This window comes from Stenella coeruleoalba (assembly GCF_951394435.1).
Source record: "Stenella coeruleoalba genome assembly, chromosome: 10".
Lineage (NCBI taxonomy): Eukaryota > Metazoa > Chordata > Mammalia > Artiodactyla > Delphinidae > Stenella > Stenella coeruleoalba.
This window is the reverse complement of record NC_137156.1, coordinates 56042565-56056632: the sequence shown is the minus strand read 5'-3', so window position 1 is coordinate 56056632 and position 14068 is coordinate 56042565. Positions and strand designations below refer to the sequence as shown.

Below are 14068 nucleotides of genomic sequence, written 5' to 3'. Positions count from 1 at the left end.
TAGGAATAAACCTAACCAAGAAGGCAAAAGATGTTCACTGAAATCTACAAAACATTGCTGAAAGAAATTATAGGACTCATAAATAAATGGAAAGCCACCTCAGGTTCATGGATTGGAAAACTTAATATTGTTAAAATGTCAAATACCCAAAGAAATCTACAGATTCAATGCAATCTCTATCAAATCCCAATGACAGTTTTTGCAAAAATAGAAAAACCCATCCCAACATTAAAACTCCTGTGGAATCTAAAGGGACCCCGAATAGCCAAAACAATCTTGAAAAAGAAGAACAAAGTTGAAGGTATCACACTTCCTGATTTCAAAACTTACTAGAAAGCTACAGTAACCAAAACAGTGTGGTATTGGCATAAAGAAAGACATATAGACCAACAGAATACAATAGATAGCACTAAAATAAACCCGGCACATGTGGTCAAATGATTTTCAACAAGGTGTCAAGATCAGTCAATGGGGAATGGACAGTCTTTTCAACAAATGGTGCTGGTAAAACTGGATATCCATATGAAGAAGAATAAAGTTGGACCCTTAGTGTATGCCATGTACAAAAATTAACCCTTAGTAGGTCAAAGAAATAAATGTAAGAGCTTAAACTGTCCATACACAAAAAGCTTCCTGACATCGGATATAGCAATAATTTCTTAGATAGGACACCAAAAGCACAGTCAACAAGAGAAAAGTTAGATGAAGTGGATTTCAAAATTAAAACTTTTGTGCATCAAAGTACACTATCAACAGAGTAAAAAAAAAAATCAGCCCATGGAATGGGAGAAAATATTTGCAAATCATATATCTGATAAGGGATTAACAACTGGAATATATAAAGAACCCCTAAAACTCAACAACAACAACAAAAACAACCCATTCAAAGATAGGCAAAGGACTTGAATAGATATTTCTCCAAAGAAGATATACAAATGGCCAAAAAGCATGTGAAAAGATGCTCAATATCACTAATCATTAGGGAAATGCAAGTCAAAACGCAATGAGAGGGCTTCCCTGGTGGCGCAGTGGTTGAGAGTCCGCCTGCCGATGCAGGGGATGCAGGTTCGTGCCCCGGTCCGGGAAGATCCCACATGCCACGGAGCGGCTGGGCCCGTGAGCCATGGCCGCTGAGCCTGCGCGTCCGGAGCCTGTGCTCCTCAACGGAAGAGGCCACAACAGTGAGAGGCCCGCATGCAGCAAAAAAAAAAAAAGAAAAAAAAAAAACAAAACACAATGAGATAGCACCTCATACCCATTAGAATGGCTATTATTTTTAAAAAGAAAGAAAGATAGAAAGAAAGAGAGAATAATTAAGTGTGTCAAGGATGCAGAGATATTACAACCCTGTACACTGTAAAATGGTGCAGCTGCTGTGGAAAATGGTACGGCAATTCTTCAAAACATTAAACACAGAATTACTATATGATCCAGCAATTCCATTTATGGATATATACCCAAAAGAAATGAAAGGATGGACTCAAACAGATATACACTTGTGTTCGTAGCAGCATTATTCACAATAGTCAAAAGGTGGAAGCAACCCAAATGTCCATTAACAGGTGAATGGATAAACAAAATATGCTATATATCTATATCTATATGATGAAATATTATTCAGCTTCAAAAAGGAGTGAAATTTTCATACATGCTACAACATGGATGAAGCTTGAGGACATTATGCTAAGGGAAATAAACTAGTTTTTAAAAGACAAATACTACATGAGTCCACTTATATGAGGTACCTACAGTAGTCAAATTCATAGAGACAGAAGGTAGAATAGTGGTTACCAGAGGCTGGGGGGAATGAGGATTATTGTTTAATGAGCACAGAGTTTTCACTTGGGAGGATGAAAAATTTCTGGGGATGGATGTTGGTGATGGCTGCACAACAATGTGAATGTACTTAATGCTAATGAATTGTATACTTTAAAATGCCGAAAATGGTAAATTTTATGTTATGTGTATTTTACCACAACTAAAAAACCACTTTGGATAGAGAGCAAAAGATGAGTGTAGTAAGACAGGAGGACAGCAACCCTCTTATTTCCTTGACTATCTACTTAGACATAGTGATAACCATGATAGGGGAAAAATATCTAATCTAAACCTACAATGAATTTTCCCCCCCTATTTTTAGTCCTATAATCTATGCATCACTTAACTGGAATACTTCTCTTTTTTTTTTAATAGAAACAACATGTATGCTTACTAATTATATTGTAATTATACAATAAATATTACAATAAATACAATAATTATATTGTTTGTTATCATAAATGATTAAACCATTTAACAGAGAAATAAACATTTTAACATCCTAATCCTCTGCACACAGCATACTCTACTTAAGGCAGAAATCAGACAGCCAAAAAACTGCTCCTAGCTGTTAAAATGTTTCTATTGAGCAAAGTGGGAGATGTAGAAAGAATAACAAAGTGATCAGAATAAGCAACTTAAAAGTTAAATTTGTTTCCTAAAGCAGTAAAGACATTTTGTATCAAAAGTAGTTAAAATTTTGGTGTTCATAATGAAAGAAAACTAAGATATAGAGGGTTCAAATTGAAAGCACTGGAAAAAGATGACTATGATTTTAAAGTAATAATCTACTTCTGAGAAAATAAAAACACTCTGATAAGCCGCTGCACTCCAAGGTTTTCCCAACCTCTTTTCCGCTCTCTCCCCTCTGCTCTGTTCTAATCCCACTCTTTTAGGAGGAGGAGGGGAAGGCCGAAACAGGGAAGGGATATAACAAGATAATAGGAATAAACCCGATAATAGGAATAGAGAAGAGAGAAAAAGATTCCTATTATTTTTTCTCCTCACACTGAATACTAAATACATCATCATCATCAAATGCTAACAATCCAAATTTCTGAGGGCAAGAAAAACTCAGTTTCCTGGAGTGCCAACCTAACCTAAGGCAAAAGAAAGGAAACTATCTGCGGGCTTTGCATCTATAAATGAAGTCTGTATGCCAAATTCTTCAAACAACCTCCACTCTAATCCAAGGCTGCGGATAAATACGGTGACATGAACCTTGATCAAAAGACTGACACACTAAGCTCTTTAACTGCTTTCTAGCCTAAGAAGTGAGATCAGTTAAAGAACTTCAAACCCAAGTACTTTATTCACTTAGTACAGAAAGACCAAGGTTTTCATGAGAAAGCACCTGGTACAGAAAGGCAGCTATGCTGGGACACAGCATCTGGTAATAAGCAAGAGTTTAAAGAGATAACTTCCTGATATTACACATGCTACTGTACAGTTCTATGGGAAGAAGAGAATGAGAATTTGGGAAGAAGCTGATTTCTCTGTATAAACTCAAAATAATCCTGTAAAACAGCCCATCATTCCCAGTGTCCTTTTGATCCCAGGGACAAGTGTGAAGGTCTCTGAATTGGACTACCATTTCAACTCGGGGCATGACCTCCCTGTGTGGGTAACAGTAATGTCTTTCCCCTGTTGTAAAACATTTGACTGATCCCCGCCAAACACTCTCAGAACCAGACATGACATCAATACTGGTACAATCCTGTGCTCCTCTTTGTGCACATTTTTCTAAAATGCTGGCCTCGTTAGTTCTCCTTAATCATGCTCATTCCCTAAAAAGGGAAGACCAAAAAAAACTGGATCCTAGGATACGCATGCTAAGCACATTTTCACCCCAAAACTTAGCCTTAATCTTCTGAAGGCAAATGTCCTTTATAAGCTCCCTCTTCTGTTGTTGCCACTTTTCCTAAACCGCAGGCCTTCCTGACTTGCAGTGGGGCCAGGATAGATTGTGGTTATGTGGTGGGTTCTGTCAGACGAGCTTTGACAAGGCCTCAGAATAGACCCTGGGCACCAGCCAGGGAAACTGCCACTCACAAATTCCAACTTCATCCTCATATGTTAGTCCCTCAGCACTTTTTTTTTCCACTAGTCTCTCATTTTAAAAGGGCAAAGATTCCTGAACCTCCTCCCGGTCATGAGTGAGCTGTATAACATTGAAATTAAAAATGTAAACCTCCCTTATTCTGTTCACAAACACTTTGAAGAATAAAGACTAAATCTGTACCTACCTTTTGCCTTGAGAAATTAATCCATCAATAGCACTTTGGTTTGCAAAAGGATTTTGGATCTCAAACCCCAAAGAGGTTTATTTTATTAGGAATAGACTAGGCTATGGAAGATAAAGGAAGAGAGAAGGTAGGCCATTTATTTCCCATGTGACTAATAATATGGCAGCAGACTTCTGCAGGGCAAGAAATAAAACTATATACAATGTTTTTAATTGATATTGGTCATCAAATCCTAAAACAATCAAGCTGCTACAAAAGGCACTCATTTAACTAGTATTACCAAATATAAATGAAGTAGTTCGCCTGTAATAGCACAGTCTTCAAGGTACAGTACTTTTATCTTTATCTGTATAAATAAAATTACCCAGCTGTCACTCTAAAATGTTGAAAATTACCTTATAAAATACATTTACAGTATATTTTTAAATTGTGAGGATAAAGAATACAAAGCAATTAAGCACTCTTTTCTCCTACAAGGTTAAGAAAAAGGTAACTTCTATTATAAAATAAATCCCAATATAAGCTTGAAATAAATTTTTAAAATTTCACAATTTAATTCCCAAACTTACATTCACACTTTCAGAAGTAAATTCCATATACACACTTATGCACTAGAGCAAAGATTTACATATGAGTTGTTCCTTACAGCAGTGTTAGTGGAAAGCTAAAAACAACCTAAATGTCTGTCAATAGGGAATGTTAAAATAAGTTATGGAAAATGAACAAGCTATGGTTCATCTACACTAGGCAGGACATCCATTCTTTTTAAAAATTAGATGGACATATGTGCTAATATACAACGATCTCTAAGACATATCAAAGGTAAGAATGAAAAGTATAGGACATTCCTCCTAAACATAGGTGATTATATATGCAAGAGAAAATTTGGAGAGAGATACACAGGAAACCATTAAGAGTGGTTGCTTGGATTATGTAGTCAGCGTAGGGGGTGGGGGAAGAAGGTTAGAAGTTTATTGTGGAAAGAAAACTTCCTTTTCACCATATAACATTTTCTTTTTAAATGTTTAGCAATTTTAAAAAGTCCCACAAACATCTACTGAACCCATGAAGTGAGCACTCCCCTTCTATGGATGCCATTTCTTCCCTCTTCTTTTTTTTTAAAAAAATTAATTAATTAATTAATTAATTTATGGCTTCATTGGGTTTGCACATGGGCTTATTTGCTCTGCAGCATGTGGGATCTTCCAGGACCAGGGATCAAACCCATGTCCCCTGCACTGGCAGGCAGATTCTTAACCACTGCACCACCAAGGAAGTCCCTTCCCTCTTCTTAACCCCCTGTATTCTTATCTACTGCTCTCCCCACCACTAGACCAAAACAGAAGCATACATATGGAGCAAATCTCAGAGCTTCTACAAGAAACAGAATTCTCTCTCCATTCCCCAACCAAAATAAAGATATAATAGAATAAATGAAAAAGTATTAGCATATAATAAACCCAGTTTTTAGCCCAGTGTTTGATTCCTTTTAAGTGTGGATTAATTTATTGTAGGCCAAAAAGTTTTTAAAGTGAAAGCACAATGTGCAACACACAAAAAATCATTACTAATGGTATCCTATCTATTACCTTAAAGGAAAGAATGGAGAAAAAGCCAAAGTTATTTTACTCACAGGGTAAATTTTGCTCAATTCCTTCCTTCTGAAGTTTTAAAAGTTGAGTTTTGAATGATGGTCATAAAGTCTTTATTTGCAAACTGGATAAGGTGGTACAGTTTTCCTGTTAAAGGACCATCTCTCCGTTCAGATTCTCCAGAGAGAAAGCAACCACCTAAAAGGAAAAGGCTATGAAATGGTCTCTATGTAGGTGCAATGGAAAGTGCTTCTATGCTGAGGACAGAAGAACTGTATTTCCTCTAAAATGATCCTCATCGACATTCCCAACACGCTATAGGGAGTTTTTTAAAATATATATATATTATCGTCAATTCTGTTCCTCTTCCAACTAGGAGCAGGGTAAACAATACACAAACAGTTTTGCAAGAAACTGCTCCCTCTCTCTCATTTCTAGTAAAGATCAGTTTTTGGTTTTGTTTTGAGAGAAAAAGACTCTACTTTGCCAAATATATTCCCCGTATCACTTTTTTCCTTCATTGTGGAGATGCTTAAATCCTGACCTAAGAAGGCTTCTCTTGCATATCTACCTATCAGGACTGTCAGTTCAGGCGGTTTCCACAAGGGATTTTCCAAAAGGGAATAGTTCTTCACTGGAAACTGAAACTCTTAAGTCACTATTAGCTGGACACAAATCAAAAGCAACATTAGGGAACGCTCTGAATATAAGAATGGATATCCAAGGAAATAAGATGCGGAAATTTAGTCAAAGAATTAAAGGAATTTAGTAAGCAAGACCAACAGGGTAAACTTACCATTACTTTACAACTGATAACTAACTAAAGTTCCTTATAAATCAAAATCAAGGTAAAATAAGCTGACTTCCAAAAAGAAAAAGAAAAGAAGGCTAAGAGTATCAAGAACGCTGTGATTCAAAGTCATTTTGCTTAGTAACACGTTAAAAGCCAAAATGATCAAATTACATTTCTGCAATAAAAAGTTATTTCTAGTTTAAAATGAATTCATTCCAATAATGAATCACCACTTCAATACACACTTTCTTCTCCATCAGAACTTAAATATGAGCTCAGTATAGTCTCATTGCACATCTTTAAGGGCAGATTCCCCCAAATGGGTAAGGCCTTTCACTCAAGACTCTTCTGTGTACCGCAGGTTCTTTCAGTGAAGTTTTTCCTGCCTTAAAGATGTAGCTCTCCTTTTCACCGATATTTATTTTGTTTCTAGACACTTACCTTCCTTTATTTATCTTCCCACATTTGGCAAAAAAAGAAAGTGGGTAAAATCACAACAATCCACTTAGGAACTAACAAACTATTCTAAATCCAAAGCTTCTGCAAAAGTTCACTTTTTATTTCCTTACCATACTTCACGACAATAAATATGCAGCAACAAACCTAACAAAGCATCAATACAACACTTCCTATGAGCAAGGGCATCTAATTAAACAGGCAGTAACAAACCTCTAGCTTTCCTCTATTCCAAGTTTAATATGCATATCAATGATTCACAAAGCGAGTGACCTAACTTCCTAAATGAATCACACTTTCCGAAATTCTTATTCTACATGAGTATAATACTGGGTCATCATCTCTACATGTGTTAAACAGAGCATGATGTTTGTTAAACGGTTAATTCTGCAAGACCTTCAAACCACAGCAAACGCCAAGTCCCTGCCAACTAACCCTTACCTGCAACACTTTGCCTTTTCCAACAATTGCACCTCTTCATACAGAAGCATCCCCCAAATAAACATTTTACCTTGAAACAATGTTATTTTAAACACTAATTAAGAACTGATCCATCCACACCCTGCTCTCCATCTCTGTGGTTCCATTACTGTATCCACATTCTCTTCCCATTGTGATGCCATAAAAAAGTAACGGGCACTGTTATCCTTACATATTATCTTTTAATCAATGAACCTACGCTGCAGCTTTTCTTTTTAGGGCAGAAATGCTGAGTCATTAAGTGGAAACTCAAAGAAAATACGCTACAAAGAGTTACAGTTTAGGATGCAACATTTCCCTGGCCAGGTCTCCGCAGCCTTATATTTGTAACTCCCACGGTGGAAAAAGTAGAGCAAACACTTGCACTTTTCCGTCCCCTCGAAGAAAGAAAAAGACACGGGTTTCCTTAGGTCCTCCGGCTTCCTGCGGGATATCCACGAGCACGAGAAGCAGGCCTGGCTGGAGCTATATAGCTTAACAATCTGGGTGTGAATAACACCTCGCATTAGTCAAGCATTAACCCTGACACTCCTAACAAGCGCCTGTTATGCCCGCGCTTCAGCTCGGGTCAAGGAGGAAGAAAAAAAATCCCACAAAAGCGCTACGCCCTCCACCGGCCTGACACCCTTCCCCGGGGTGGCCGGACGGGTACAGAACCGAGGGAGTGCCGCGTCCGGGGTGCAGGAGAAGGAGCCCTGAGCACTCGAAGCGGAGAGACAGCGGCCCGAGTTCATTTCTCCCACAATGGGAGTAACGCCGTCCCTGCTCGCGGACCGAGGCTGCGCGTTCGAGACCCGGCGTGAAGCCCGAGGACGCCGCAGGCAGGGGGCAACCTCGACCCCGGGGTCCGCCTGGGGGCCCGGCCCCTAGCAGGAGTCCGCGGCGGCGCGGACCTCGCCAGGCTGCAGAGGCCGGGAAGGTGGCCCCGCTCCCCGCTCCCCTCCAGGCCGGCGGGAGGAGCGGCCCTTACCTGTCTCCGGGCGCGGGCTATGGCTGCGACGCCGCCCGGGAAGGGCCGGAGCGCAGCTCGCCGGCCGGGAGCTCGCCGGGGCGAAGGGCGAGGGGCGCGGGGGACGGACTGAGTCCTGGGTCCCCGGCCAGGCGGGCCGGGCTGGATGCGGCGGCTCCCGGCGCGGCAGCCGGTCGGTCAGTCACGCCGATGTCCCTAGGCGCCGCGGCTGAGACAGCGGGAACCGGCCCCCAGGAGGAGCCGCAGCCCGAGCGGCGGGCGGCGGAGGCGGAGGAGGGGCGGGGCCACAGTGTCTACGACCCGCTCACCCGGAAGCAGTTGTGGTCGCGGTAGCGCGCGCTGCGGGACGGGCTTTTCCCCCAGCCACCGGCTGCGCACCGCCTGTGGGGAAGAAGTTTGGGACCGCGGGTAAGGTGGAGGCCCGGGTGGCCTCCCGAGGTGGCTCCTCCGGGCCCGCGGGGCCCACCCAACCCCTCCGACCCAGGACCGGGTCCGGGAATGTGAATTGATGCGCGTGCCCGTTCGAGGCAGCCCCTGCCCTGGTTACCTCCAAACTGTCCGGCCTAGTGGGCTTGGGTGAGTGGGCCCGGGTGGCAGTTCTAACGGTAGGAACGAAGGTGGGTGGGTGTGGTCGAAATGCTGAAAGCCTTATTTCCAAAATGAATGATTTTGAAATGATTTCCGTAGAAGAATGCTGGGGGCGAGGGGGGAAGAATATAGAGTCCGTTAAATATCTGATGGACACGGACCTGTCCTTCATTCCGGAAGTATCTCTCGAGATCCACCAGGTTCAAGGCCCTGGAGAAAGACCGGGTCCTGCGCTTTGGGAAGCTCATCTTCTAGTAGGGTAGACGGATTTAAGCAAACAAGGCAATGACAGATTGCGATGCGGCTCCGCAGTAAATACACAAAGGTGATTAGAGATTTTGTGGGCGAGACCTCTGGCAGGATGGGATGGTTGGAGAAGACCTCTAGAGGGAAGTGGTAGTTGAGCAACCTCCTGGGAAGAAGGCACGAAATACACTTCGACACCACTTTACATCCAGGGACTGTAGGTTCCAGAGCCCCCTGAATAAGCCCACAATTCCATGTTAAGAACCTGGCTCTAATGCCTTCCAAGGGCTGCTTCTCTGCTGCCAACCCCTGCGATTTCAGAAGGCTTGCTCTCCCTTTAGAGTTCATGAGGGCTGGAGTATGGCACTGCGAGGGAGGCATGAATTAGGGAACTTTGGTCTCTAGGCAGTGAGACATCAACAGGTGGCTTCACCACAGGAGAATTATCATACCATCAGCCTTGAAAGACAAAATCTCTAACCTCGCACTTTCTCTTTCCATGTCACTATTTTTCTCAGACCTGTCAGCAAACACTGAAACTATGGTTTTCACCTGGGATCAATAGGGGCTTAATATTCCCAAAAGATCATACTATGTTATGATCTGAATAAAAGGATTAATGACATATTTTTGCTAAATCAGTTAAAGATAAAATAAAAAGAGGACTTTCAAGAGAGAACCTATTCAGGTACCTGAATAATACCAATAAATCCAATAATGTTTATTAAATATTTAAGTTTATATAACTGCATAATTAATGGAAAGATTGGGTAATATTAGGATTAGATGCTCTTGCTTTCTAAAATTTTACTCCTTAGCCACTTGTTTTGGCTCATAGCAAACTAACAGAGAAAGAAAGGTTTTGCCATATCTTCTGGGAAAACTGGGAGGAAGCTCACACTTATTGACTACCTACTATTTGCACAGCATTGTACTAAGCTATTAAATATATTATCCCTTTCAGTACTAGGACCAGCCTTGAGATATGGAGATTATTATACCCATTTTAGTAACAAAGACATTGAGATTCAGAGCAATTATGACTTGCCTAAGGTAACAAAACTAGTAGCTGAGAGTCAGAATTTGAAACTCTAGTCTTTCTGGCCCTAATTCCCCTTTTACTTTATGCTATATTGCTGTACTTTAATACTTAAAAAGGAAATATAAATGAAGTGTGCGGCCAAGCAAATTTCTATTTTGCTCTTACAATTTTATTATGAGAGTATACTTTAAGGTAGAGTGGTATGAGGCAATTTTGGAACTTCTCTGTATTTTTACTTCTCCCACTATAGGATATTTGCCATCTGTTGCCAAAAAAACTATTCCACTTGTTTTAAAGTTCACAATGGGGACTTCCCTGGTGGTCCAGTGGCTAAGACTCCGCACTCCCAATGCAGGGGGCCTGGGTTCGATCCCTGGTCAGGGAACTAGATCCCATATGCAGCAACTAAAGATCCTGCATGCCGCAACTAAGACCTGGCGCATCCAAATAAATAAATATTAAAAAGAAGTTCAGGGCTTCCCTGGTGGCGCAGTGGTTGAGAGTCTGCCTGCCGATGCAGGGGACACGGGTTCGTGCCCCGGTCCAGGAGGACCCCACATGCCGCGGAGCGGCTGGGCCCGTGAGCCATGGCCACTGAGCCTGCGCGTCCGGAGCCTGTGCTCCACAACGGGAGAGGCCACAACAGTGAGAGGCCCGCGTACCGAAAACAAAACAAAACAAAAGTTCATGATGGCCTGTGTCTTTTAAAGGCTCCCAAGAATGTTATAAAGTATGACACTAACATTTTGTCATTGCAAGGGGATCCTGACTAAATGCATCACTCTGAACTGTTTCACAACAGTCTTTCCCTGCACATTCTTTCTGCCAAAAATATGTGTTCCCAAATCTTTATGGAATAATTCTGACATGTGAATGCCCCCAGGTCTGTGTGGGCTGTCCGCTCTAGGGACATATTAATAGATGAAGGAAAATTTTGAAAGTGTTTATATGGTTTTGAGCAATGAGGTGGTAGGATCTGTACATTTTTGTTCATTTCATATCAGATCCTTCACATTTTTCTTTGATGATGTCAAGAAATACAAATTTTCCTTTCTCAAGAGCAAACACTCATTTTTGTGGCTTTCACAAAATTGACTTTTGCAAACACAACACTATGTTTCACTCTACACACATCTCTGCAAAACATTAGTTCAAACATTAAAAATAGGATGCTACTTTTCAGAGCCCAGTATTTTTATTAGTAAAGTGTATATGTAGCATACTTTGAAAGACTTTTTAAAATTTTGGTTAACTCCTTACAAACCTATGGAAACCTAGCAAAGCAACAGTCTGTGACTGCTGACTATGTATATTTGCTTTAAGCTCTCTTTCCAAACATTATTTCTTATCTAGATTTCCTATTTTTTTCTTGCTTTCCTATTTTTGGGGGTGGGGAGGGGAATAACTATAGACTCACAAGAAGTTACAAAAATAGTACAGACAAGTCCTGTGTACTCTTTACCCAGTTTCCCCCATTGGCAGCATCTTACATAACCTATAATACATTATTAAAACTAAGAAACTGACATCTTGCTATCGTTAGACTTTTAGTTTCTTTTTGTGTTTCATCATATCAGAAAATTACCACTTTGCAACAATTCATTTCTGTTTTATCTGGCGCTTCTCCCTTTCCTTAATTAGCAGACGACAATATCAATAAGCTTGCCACAATACTCGTCTGGAATTACAAGTTTACTAAAAAATTCTGTGGGTCAACACACTTAAAAGTTATTTGTAAGATTTTTGTTTTTTCTGCTTATATTGTTCCATGTCTTCCTGCCCTAATAAACCTATAAAAGTATACAACCTGCGTATGTGTGTGTTTTAATACATCCTCTGACCACTGAAATGTTTTCAAAGAGATTGCTATTAAAGTAAAAGAATGCAGGGCTTCCCTGGTGGCGCAGTGGTTGAGAGTCCGCCTGCCGATGCAGGGACATGGGTTCGTGCCCCGGTCCAGGAAGATCCCACATGCCGTGGAGCGGCTGGGCCCGTGAGCCCTGGCCGCTGAGCCTGCGCGTCCGGAGCCTGTGCTCCGCAACGGGAGGGGCCACAGTGGTGAGGGGCCCGAGTACCGCAAAAACAAACAAACAAAGAATGCAAAGGTCCTCATTTGACTGGGAAAAGAAAGAAAAAAGTTTGTAAACATCTAACTATCCGAATGAGAATGCTGTGGTCTGTTGGTTTGGAAGCCAGATCTCACTTATGGCTAATTCTAGCTCCATATGGATTCTCCTAGCCAGAGCAGCTCATCCTTTACTCCACCAGAGAGCAAACGAAGGAAAGAGAAGTGTAAGTTACTTTCTTCAGACTTAGTGATGAGGAATGTTTGATGAGAAGGGAGAATTTGGAAATTCGTGTAGGTATCAGTTATGTATAAATGCCTAATCACAGATAATCAAGTGATGGCTCTTCTGCATTGTATATACATTGTAAATGAGTAATCAAACATTCTTCATATTACAGTTCATTTAGCAAACTTACTCATCTACTGTATACCAGGCCCCCAGTTAGGCACTAGTAACAGGAACACAACAGGATCTTTTTTTTTTTTTTTTTTGGCGGCACGCGGGCCTCTCACTGTTGTGGCCTTTCCCGTTGCGGAGCACGGGCTCCGGACGTGCAGGCTCAGCGGCCATGGCTCACGGGCCCAGCCGCTCCGTGGCATGTGGGATCTTCCCGGACCGGGGCACGAACCTGTGTCCCCTGCATCGGCAGGCGGACTCTCAACCATTGTGCCACCAGGGAAGCCCAACAGGATTTTTTTTTTTTTTTCTGTACGCAGGCCTCTCACCGCTGCGGCCCCTCCCGCCGCGGAGCACAGGCTCCGGACGCGCAGGCCCAGCAGCCACGGTCCACGGGCCCAGCCGCCCCGCGACATGCGGGACCCCCCCCCCCGGGCCGGGGCACGAACCCGCGTCCCCTGCATCGGCAGGCAGACCCCCAACCACTGCGCCACCAGGGAAGCCCAACAGGATCTATTTTTTAAGTATTAAGCTCTTACTATGTGTCAAGATACTTCCTAGATGCTAGGGATTCAAGGAGAAGTTAAAAAGCTGTGTTTCCTTCTCTCAGGAAACTTACTGTCTGGTAAGGGAGATAAACGATCACACAAAATTAACTTTATAATCCTAATAGGTATTACTAAGGGTAGGTATGTGGTGCATGAGGGTGAGGTAGGAGAGACAGGCCCCAGGCTGAGCAGCTGTAACTGGTCTCCTGCTGATGCTTTGAGATGGGAAACCAGCAGGAGCATTGGGCCCTGACTGGGTGCATTCTTGTGGATTTCCCGGCCCAGCACATGTGCAGAAGAGGCCCTCAGTCTAGGGGAAGGACAAAAGGAGGGAGAAGATGCCAGCTGGAGTCCATCTTGGCTGAGAGATGCGTGCGCACACCAGGACAAGCTATGGAGATGACTGGCCAGAGACAAGCTGGAAAACTGCCCCTAATAAGCAATCTAAGCTGCCCCTACTGGGGGCAACTCACTCTGAGCTCACTGTGTGTTCCACACATATTTCTTTTTTCACACATACTTTGTTCCTTCCACACGTACTTTGTTTCTAATAAATGCTTTTATCTTTTACACAATCTTGGTCTCTTGGCTGAATTATTTCTTCAAAGAAAACACAAAGGTCCTTCTTCCAGCTTTTGACCACAGGAATCAAGGGCATCAAAGTGGAACTCAACCTAATCAGAAGTATCAGAAATGACTTCTCCTAGCAAGAGATGCTCTGAGCCAAGATTTAAAACTGCTTCAGAGTGAACTCAGTGCAGAAGTTAGGGAAGAGAAAGGAAGAACATAAAGACCTCAGGATGGGACAAGCAGTCTCAGGGTCT

General features: G+C 42.2%; 1 protein-coding gene across 9 annotated transcripts in view; it reads right to left on the bottom strand.

Moving 5' to 3' along the window:
- The window catches only part of LRRFIP2 (LRR binding FLII interacting protein 2), a 120456-nt gene extending 111865 nt beyond the window's left edge, over positions 1-8591 (bottom strand). For all 9 annotated transcript variants that reach the window (XM_079933281.1, XM_079933273.1, XM_079933275.1 and 6 more), the window contains exon 1: positions 8356-8591. The gene's annotated coding sequence lies outside the window, so the exon portion shown is untranslated. The remainder of the gene's footprint in view (positions 1-8355) is intronic.
- Positions 8592-14068: the final 5477 nt, after the last annotated feature.